At 39.5% G+C, this 8,570-nt stretch overlaps 1 long non-coding RNA gene across 1 annotated transcript; it reads left to right on the plus strand.

Annotated features, from left to right (window-relative positions):
* Positions 1-1,071: 1,071 nt before the first annotated feature.
* Positions 1,072-8,173, plus strand: LOC148126457 (uncharacterized). Its single transcript, XR_015742636.1, has 3 exons — positions 1,072-1,225; positions 4,537-4,591; positions 8,133-8,173. It is a non-coding gene; the product is annotated as an uncharacterized LOC148126457 (long non-coding RNA).
* The last annotated feature ends 397 nt before the right edge of the window (positions 8,174-8,570 follow it).

Consider the following 8,570-nt stretch of genomic DNA (forward strand, 5'->3'; position numbering starts at 1 on the left):
CCTGGTTTTTTTGTTGTTTTTTTATGTCTGTTTATAGACACTCAAAACTTTTAAAATCTCACCTCACTCACTTTTGGAAGCAAAATTGATGGATTTGCAGAGGGCTGAAAGAAATGATACGCTTAAGCCTTCCTAACACATTCCACATTTAGTCATTAAATTCTAATTGGTACCACGCTGGGCTTAGGGATGCCCTTTGACCTCTCTGCATTTCCTAGGTCATGCCACCTCAAAATGTCCTTTGCCCCCACGGCTCCTTTATGACCAGTCCTTTTGAACTCTTAATTTTATTCCCTCACTGAAATACCTATTAGGAAACAGCATCGACCACATTTGAAACTGCTAAAAATCTCTCTTTTTTGCCTTCCCCTCCTGGTGTTAATTTCTCTCTTCCTTCTGCTTTCTGTAATTATTCAAGGCTGTCTCTTAGAAGTTTCACTGAAGGGCAGCGTTAGGACCCTGGCATTTTGTGACATAGCCGTTGCCCTTGGTAAATTTTAGAAGACTTTGCCTTCTATTAGATTGAAAAACCTTCTTCGCCGCACCATCTGTCACATTCCTGAGAAATGAAGACCTTGACTCCATGATATGTATCCATTTGATTTTGCATGTACTGAACTGCAGTCACATCAGCACAGACATTGCCAAGAAGTTCTTGGAAAATAAGATTTGGAAGGGAAATGCATTAAGTCCTTGAATCGCCTTGATGATAAGCATGCTGCTTCCATTAGATGGTGAGGGACAGCGGTTTGGAATTGGGAAAATGATGTACGCACTGTCCTAATTCAGCTGTCATGTTAAATTATGCATGTTTCCTTCCAGTGTCAGAAGGAGTAAGGCAGTGTGGTATAAGAGTTAAAGAGGTGGGTTGGAACTGTGAAGCTCAATGGATGACTTTGGACCTCTCTCTCTCTCTCTCTCTCTCTGTCATTCTTTGTCTCTCTCTTTCTCTCCCTCTCTCTCTGTCTCTCTCTCTCTCTCTTTCTGTCTCCGCCTCTGCCTCCACCTCTATGTGTGTGTGTGTGTTTCTGTCTCTGTCTTTTTTGTCTCTGCCTCTCTCTCTGTCTCTCTCTTTGTCTCTCTCTCTCTCTACTTTGTGTGATTGTGTATGTGCAGTGTGTGTGTGTGTGTGTGTGTCTGTTTGTTTGTCTCTGTGTGTCTCAGCCTACCTGCCAAGGTTGTTCCTGTGCGAAAAACTAGAGAAGGGATCACTCCTGTACACAAGGTGGGATATAAATTTATAAAAAAGAATATGTAAATCTATGCCCGTAGTTAAAATGGCATGTCTGGAAAAGTTATTGCACAAGAAGCAGCCAGATTGCAATGTTATCTATTTATATTTACATTTTGCTTTCTTGCAGCATGAGTAATCCCTTGTAGCTGCTCTGAATGTATTGCAGACCTTTGGTGGCAAATTTAAAAAAAAATCAGAGTTTGGCTTATTGAAACCATTCAAGACTTGGCAGAGATGCATTCACTCTTGAGCTTGAAAATTTCAGTCTTGCCCACTTTTGGTGATATCATCTTGAGATGCTGAAATAATAACATTATTCTAAATTTTGGACATTAGCTGAAAAAGATTGTCAGCCTCTGTTTCAGGAGGTGAGATGCCATAAATAACCCATAAATAGCCCCCATCCTATATTTTTTTCTGTAATGAAATAGACTGAGTTAAAATATAGTCCAAAACTGTGCAGTGAGCATCTAAAACTAAACTGAACCCAATTTTTCCTGGCTCTAATCCTATACCTTCACCATAAATCAACTGCATATACAGTAGATTAGTAAAATCCCTGTAGCTGGATTCACACAACACATAAAAGCAGGGATTGTTATTTGTTTAGTGTGTGGTGGGAACTCAGCTGTTCTCTATCTTGCATAAACTCAGCTGTTATGTTAAGCCATGATACAATTACTTTATTTCATTAGCCATAGCAAGGGAGGTAACTATGGGAAATATGTTTTGTTAACCCTGAATTAAGGGGTTAATACTTTATTGGCTTGTGAGAGCCAAACAATAAATTTCATTTCTAGATCTCCTAGTCTTTCAGTTGCAGTGGCAAATTTTAGCAAACATATTTGCAGTAGAACAATTTGAAAACTCACCTTAGAACGGATGTCAGCCTGTCTCCTCAGTTTTCTCAGCTTCTGAGAACAACTTGTTTATTTCTTAGAAATGACTGGCACAGAACCCGTTGCTGTTCTCTTAATTTCAAAAACATTGGTTTTTGAGGTATAGAAGAAAGAGACTTGTCAGGTAGCAGGTCAAATGTTGGGAGGGGGGAGTTATTCAATGTTCTGCAAAAATCTTAAAACTAAAAAGAAAATACCTTGTCCTGGTTTTAGGGAGACATGGAAGCAGTGGTAGCTAGTGCCTCCAGAATGGAAACAACCACAACTATGAACTCAGGATTACCTTGATTGGTATGGAACTCCTACCAAGAATAGCCTTGAGACATCATCTTCCTCTTAGAGGGATACTCGGAATAACATAATTGCGATCTGGACCTGTAGTATTACGACTGTGTCTCTTTTAATACCTGCACAGAAGTGGATTTTGGACAGAGAAGATAGATGTACAGCATTTAATGTCCAGTTTGTTGCCCTGGCCATAGAAATTATACCCATAATTATTTTAAAACCTTTTAGCAGCAAGGATTGTGAGGTCTAATGCTCGGGGTCTTTTGTCTATATTTTTAGTTCATTTATTGATTGGAGAGAACTTACTGGCTTTACCAACATCGATAGAGAGGTATGCTTAGCCCATAGTTGGCATCTGATTGTTTGGCTGGATTCAGTCAAAGCTCAATAATTGTTATATGTCACCAAAAATCATTATGTAAGATAAGCAACCAGATAGGCCCTATGAATAAACAGACAAACAAACAAACAAATAAATAAACGTCACATGTATTGAAAAACACCTATAATTGTAGCATTTTGCATTTTCAATAGTCCATGCAGGTCTTTCTTATTCTAGATAAACTTTAAATCTGGACTTTGCCAAAAAGGTTCAGGTCCAAGTTTCTTCATTTCCTATTTTATCAACAAGCAGTTCCTTCTCCTCCTTCTCCTTCTCCTTCTCCTTCTCCTTCTCCTTCTCCTTCTCCTCCTCCTCCTCCTCCTCTTCCTCCTCCTCCTCCTTCCCTTCCCTTCCCTTCCCTTCCCTTCCTTTATTTTATTATTATTTACTTATTTGTCAAGCATTTATTAGATAACTAATATAATTAGAACATGATTATGTTTGCATTGACATTAGGACACGGATGGTAGGCACACTGGTGCTCTTATGCACGCCTCTTACAAACCTCTTAGGAATGGGGTGAGGTCAACAGTAGACAACCTAAAGTTAAAGTTTTGGGGGTTTGGGGAAGAAACCACAGAGTCAGGTAGTGCATTCCAGGCATCGATCACTCTGTTACTGAAGTCATATTTTCTGCAATCAAGTTTGGAGCGGTTTACCTTAACTTTGTATCTGTTGTGTGCTCATGTGTTGTTGTGGCTGAAGCTGAAGTAGTCATTGACAGGTAGGACATTGTAGCAGATAATTTTATGTACTATGCTTAGGTCAGACCGAAGGCGGCGTAGTTCTAAGTTGTTTAAGACCAAAATTTCAAGTCTGGTGGTGTAAGGTATTCTGCTGTGAGCAGAAGAGTGGAGGACTCTTCTCATTAAATACTGTATCTCTGGACTCTCAGTTGTATTAATGTCCAATATGCAGTACAGGTTCCAGACAGATGAGCTGCATTCGAGAATTGGTCTAGCAAATGTTTTGTATGCTCTAGCACTTCCTTTTCCTCCTCCTCCTCCTCCTTCTCTTCCTCCTTCTCCTCCTTCTCTTTCTCCTTCTCCTCCTCCTTCTCCTCTTTCTCCTTCTCCTCCTCCTCCTCCTCCTCCTCCTTCTCTCCTCTCTCCCTACAAACAAATGCAGAAATATAGTTACACCTTCATAGGAACAGTATAACCATGCTTTATGGGTGGCCTCTTTTAAGTTCTCCAGCAAATCTGTACCATTCTTTCTCTGCCACCAGCCCCCTTGGCAGCAGGTTATAAATTTGGCACTGATCGCAAGCTTTACAAATTCTTTGCAGCAAACATTTGACACCACAGCTGATGCTGAGCTCTGGAAGGAACTCAGCCAGCCAAACCAACTAGCCAATCTGGCTTCAGGAGAAACTTTTGACATACAAAGTGGCCATAGATTTCCAGAATTAGCATCTGCCTCTGCCCAGACATTTGAAGCATGTGAGGCATTCACTCTTCCTTCTTGCCAATGGCCCGAGATGAACTTTGGACTGAAGTGGCATCTTGCAGCTGGGTGAGCTATTTATTTTAGCACTTTCCAAGAAGAAATATTGGAACCGATTCACCTTTTCGTCATTGCTCTTTTTTTAGACGGAGAGGTTCAGAGTTGCCTAAAATGCAATAATATTTATTTATATAATCAAAGACTAGAAATCCAATGGAATTGAATTCGTACTTCCCCTGGATAATGGTCTCCATTTGCATTTATTTGTTTCCTGCTCTTCCTTCCAGGCACTAAGAGCAGCAGGAAAAGAGCGGTCCCGTTATATCTTCATAACTCTAAAAGGTCAGAAGGGGAGACAGAAAGCATCTCACAGCAAAAGGCTGACCATCATGACTTAGCAGCAGTGTGTGAGAGAGAAATTTCTCCCATCCCGTCAGAATATTTCGTATCTTAAATTTTGGGGGATGATTTTGGATTGAAGTTGTGTTAAATTTTCTATGATTTCATAATAATAATAGTTTGTTACAGGGTGGTTTTTTTTTAGAATTTTAACCTTCTCTCTTTCATTATTATAAATATTTTTTATTCTTTCTATATAATACTCTTATTATTATTGCTTTTCCTGTTAACTATTTTGTTATTAATACAGTATATAGACGACAGACTAACAATTTGTAAGCAGATTGAGTAGTTTGAAATTCTTTTGGCCTGTTTTGTAAGAGGTGGGAAATTAATATTGCCATATTTTATTAATCAACATTTAATTAGGAAGGATGTTATGTATACAGGCAGTCCTCAAGTTAAAATGTTTAGTGACCATTTGAGGTTACAATAGCACTGAAAAAAGGTGACTTATGATCAGAGGTGGTATTCAGCAGGTTCTGACCAGTTCTGGAGAATCAGTAGCGGAAATTTTGAGTAGTTCAGAGAACCAGCAAATCCCACCCCTGATTGGCCCCGCCCCCATCTATTCTCTGCCTCCCGAGTCCCAGCTGATTGGCTGGATCTTTTTTTGTTGCCCAGCACAGGAGAATGGAGCTGGAAAGCAGGTTAGTGGGGTGAGGAAGGAATGGGGATTTTACAGTATCCTTCCCCTGCCACGCCCACCAAGCCATGCTATGCCCACCAAGCCAAGCCACAGAACCAGTAGTAAAAAAATTGAATCCCACCACTGCTGATGATCATTTTTCACACTTATGACTATGACTGAATCTAGATGTTCTGTTTTGGATACCATGAAGCCTCCTCCCAGAAGGTAACAAGGAAAACAGGTCATGAAGAAGGCCTTCTCTGTTCGCTGCCCGTACACTGTGGAACATCTTGTCCCACTAGAGTTGAGGGATACCCCTAATCTCTTGGTCTTCTACAAAGAAGTCAAGACTTGCCTGTGTAGCCTTGCATGGGGGACAGAAGGACACGCAACCATGGGGATGGCTGAGTCCATGAGACCCCCAACACACACCTTTTTTTAACAACTCCTAGTTTCCCTTTCTTGGAATTCTCCACTTTTTATAATTTTGTAATGTTTTACATCTATGGAGATTCTCAGTCATCCAGGTCATGGTTGTCCCAAAGGTACTTTTTGATGAGGCAACTGGACTTTCTTGTTTTTCTTTGACAACGTTTAGCTTCTCACCCAAGAAGCTTCTTCTCTTCTGGCTGGATGGTAAGGAATGGAAGGATTTATACTCCTTGCAGACAGGGGGTCATTTGGTTTGAAAGAGGGATCAAAGAGGCCATCTATGTCAAAATTGCAAAGCCCTTTCTCAACAGAAGGGGAGAGATACTATACCATCTATCTCCAGTCTACAACACAGTTCTAAGAAGGTGCCACACCCATTTGTACTACCCAGGTGACCCTGAGGACACAGATAAACCTCCAGGTGGCCTTAACAACTCTCTAAAAGAATGCAAATGACCAGCTGCCTGCCAGGAATATAAATCCTTCCCTTCCCCACCATCTAATCAGAACTGAGAGAACTTTTTGGATAACAAGCAAAATGTCTTCAAAGAAAAATAAGAAAATCTTGTTGCTTCCTGAAAAGCACCTTTGGGATTATAATGTTTTACATTTTTTTAAAAAATAATAATAATCTTACCTTATTTTGTTTTAATATTTTATTATATTGATTATTATATTGTTATTTATTATATTATATTATATTGATTAAATTGCATACTTCCCTCTAGGTTTGCAATTTAAGGGAGAGAGGTGGTTAAGATGTTTTGATATATATGAAAGTTGAAAAGGCATCTCAATACAGATATGCTAGTGTGCTATCCTATGGCTGTCATCCTATGGAAAAGTTAGAAAGCCACCACAATGAATGAAAATGTTGTGATACTTTCAATTCATGTGCATTTGTTTGTAGACAATATTTTCCCCCAGCCAACCTCTTATATTTGCCCTTTGGAAAAGCTTCTTCATTTTAGCAATAGAAAATAGCATTTAGACTTATATACTTCTCCATGGTGCTTTACAGCCCTCTCTAAGCGATTTATAGAGTCAGCCTATTGCCCCCAACAATCTAGGTCCTCATTTTACCAACCTGGGAAGGATGGAAGGTTGAGTCAACCTTGAGCCAGTCAGGATCGAACTCCTGACTGTGAGCAGAGTTTGCCTGAAATATTACATTCTAACCACTGTGCCACCATGGCAGTGTTTGATTCCCAAACAGACATAAAACATGGTGGATGCCTAGATGTGAGCAGGTGAATTCCAAGTTATGTTATGTTCTTGGATGTTTGAGGATAAGAGGACAGCTGAGTAGACTCTCATTTATATTCAAGCCATAATTAGGGCTGGGATGTTCCTTGATTGGCTGGCTTGGTAGAAGCCAAAAAGAAAAAGTAGTCATTGGAGGAATTTAATACTGTAATATCCAATTAGCTTTGTCTAAGTGCATTAGGCTATTAAACTTAGTAGATGAAACAGTGTACAAAGGAGTGTACAATGGGCCAGAACACACAGTGGTGGTTGATTGATTGATTGATTGATTGGAGAGTTCTGGCTCCTTTTTTCCCATCTTTTTCTTCTGTATGCTCTATATGCTGTTTGTGATTTACCTCATGACATTCTTGTGTTCCTGAATATCTTGCCTTCTGTATATATTTATTATATATTTATTTATATAAAACTACAAGTTTGTGACTTCATTCGGACACCTGCTGCGCAATTCCCTGACAAAGACTATTTGTGTGTTTTCTTGAGAAGTGACAATTAATGTTGAAGGGAACTGAATTTGATTTAAGCTGCAGTGTGAAGGGAAGACCTGAAGTTAAGAAGGCTGGTGGTCTGGACATGCCTGTAGAATGAAGCCTTACATGGCAATACAGAAGAAAAGGTCTTGACTCTTTCTCCTTTCCCAGCCTTGAAAAGAATGTATCTTGAGGAGGGGTGATGAAAGACAGAGGAAACAACTTTTTTTTTTTTAAGAAAAGCACCATTCTGAAGTTCCAAAGCAGGAACATCAAGGTGCCTTCTAACTCTATTATTTTGTTTTCAGGCACTTTTTCCTTTAAGATCCTAACCCATGGAGAAAGCAACAAAGCTAGCAGCAACCAGCTTAAAGCTGTGCAAATACATTTAATGGCAATACCAAGCATTGGTTAATGAGCGGTTATGGATTAATCTCTTGCAGTGTATCAATTTGGAAGAGGAAGTGCTTATAATCCATTTAAAAATACATTCACGCCCCCGCCTCTGTCGCTACCCTCACAGGGAAGTGGTGTCTGCTTTTTCTGGACGATAACATGTCATACTGGGAATTAAAGTGCCTTAATCAAATATATCACAGACAGACTCCACTTAACTTCCTTTTTTTTTCTCCCTCTCTTCTCTTTCCCCTCATTTTAAAAATATGCTTTCCTTCCTTCCATCTAGCATCTCAAGAAAATTTGCGGGGAGAGCCACATATTCAGAACTGTGCTCCATCTTACAGTTCTTGTAATTCATAATCTCCGATTCCTGGAGGGAAGGCGAGATATCAGAGCAAGAAACAGATGCGCAAATAAATAAATAATGTTTTACCAGGAATTTATAACAAGATGTCATCTTTGATAGGAATACATAAAGAACATGCATCCCTTTCCACAACTCTTTGTGACTAAATATTTTACTTGTATGAAATCCACTGTTTGTGTAGTTAGAGGAGAGTAAAAGAGGCCAATTTTACAATGTCAGATCAAAGATGAATATTTGCAGTGGGTTGGATGGTGTTACCATGGTAAATTCAAAAGCTTGTAAGATGTTTTGATGGGTTTCTGGGATGCCTTTGGCTGGAAGACAAAGTAAAATAGCATTGAAAGGTGATGTTAATGA

This window comes from Pseudonaja textilis, chromosome 3, assembly GCF_049901715.1.
Source record: "Pseudonaja textilis isolate UNSWEBS1 chromosome 3, rPseTex1.2, whole genome shotgun sequence".
NCBI classification, from domain to species: Eukaryota; Metazoa; Chordata; class Lepidosauria; order Squamata; family Elapidae; genus Pseudonaja; species Pseudonaja textilis.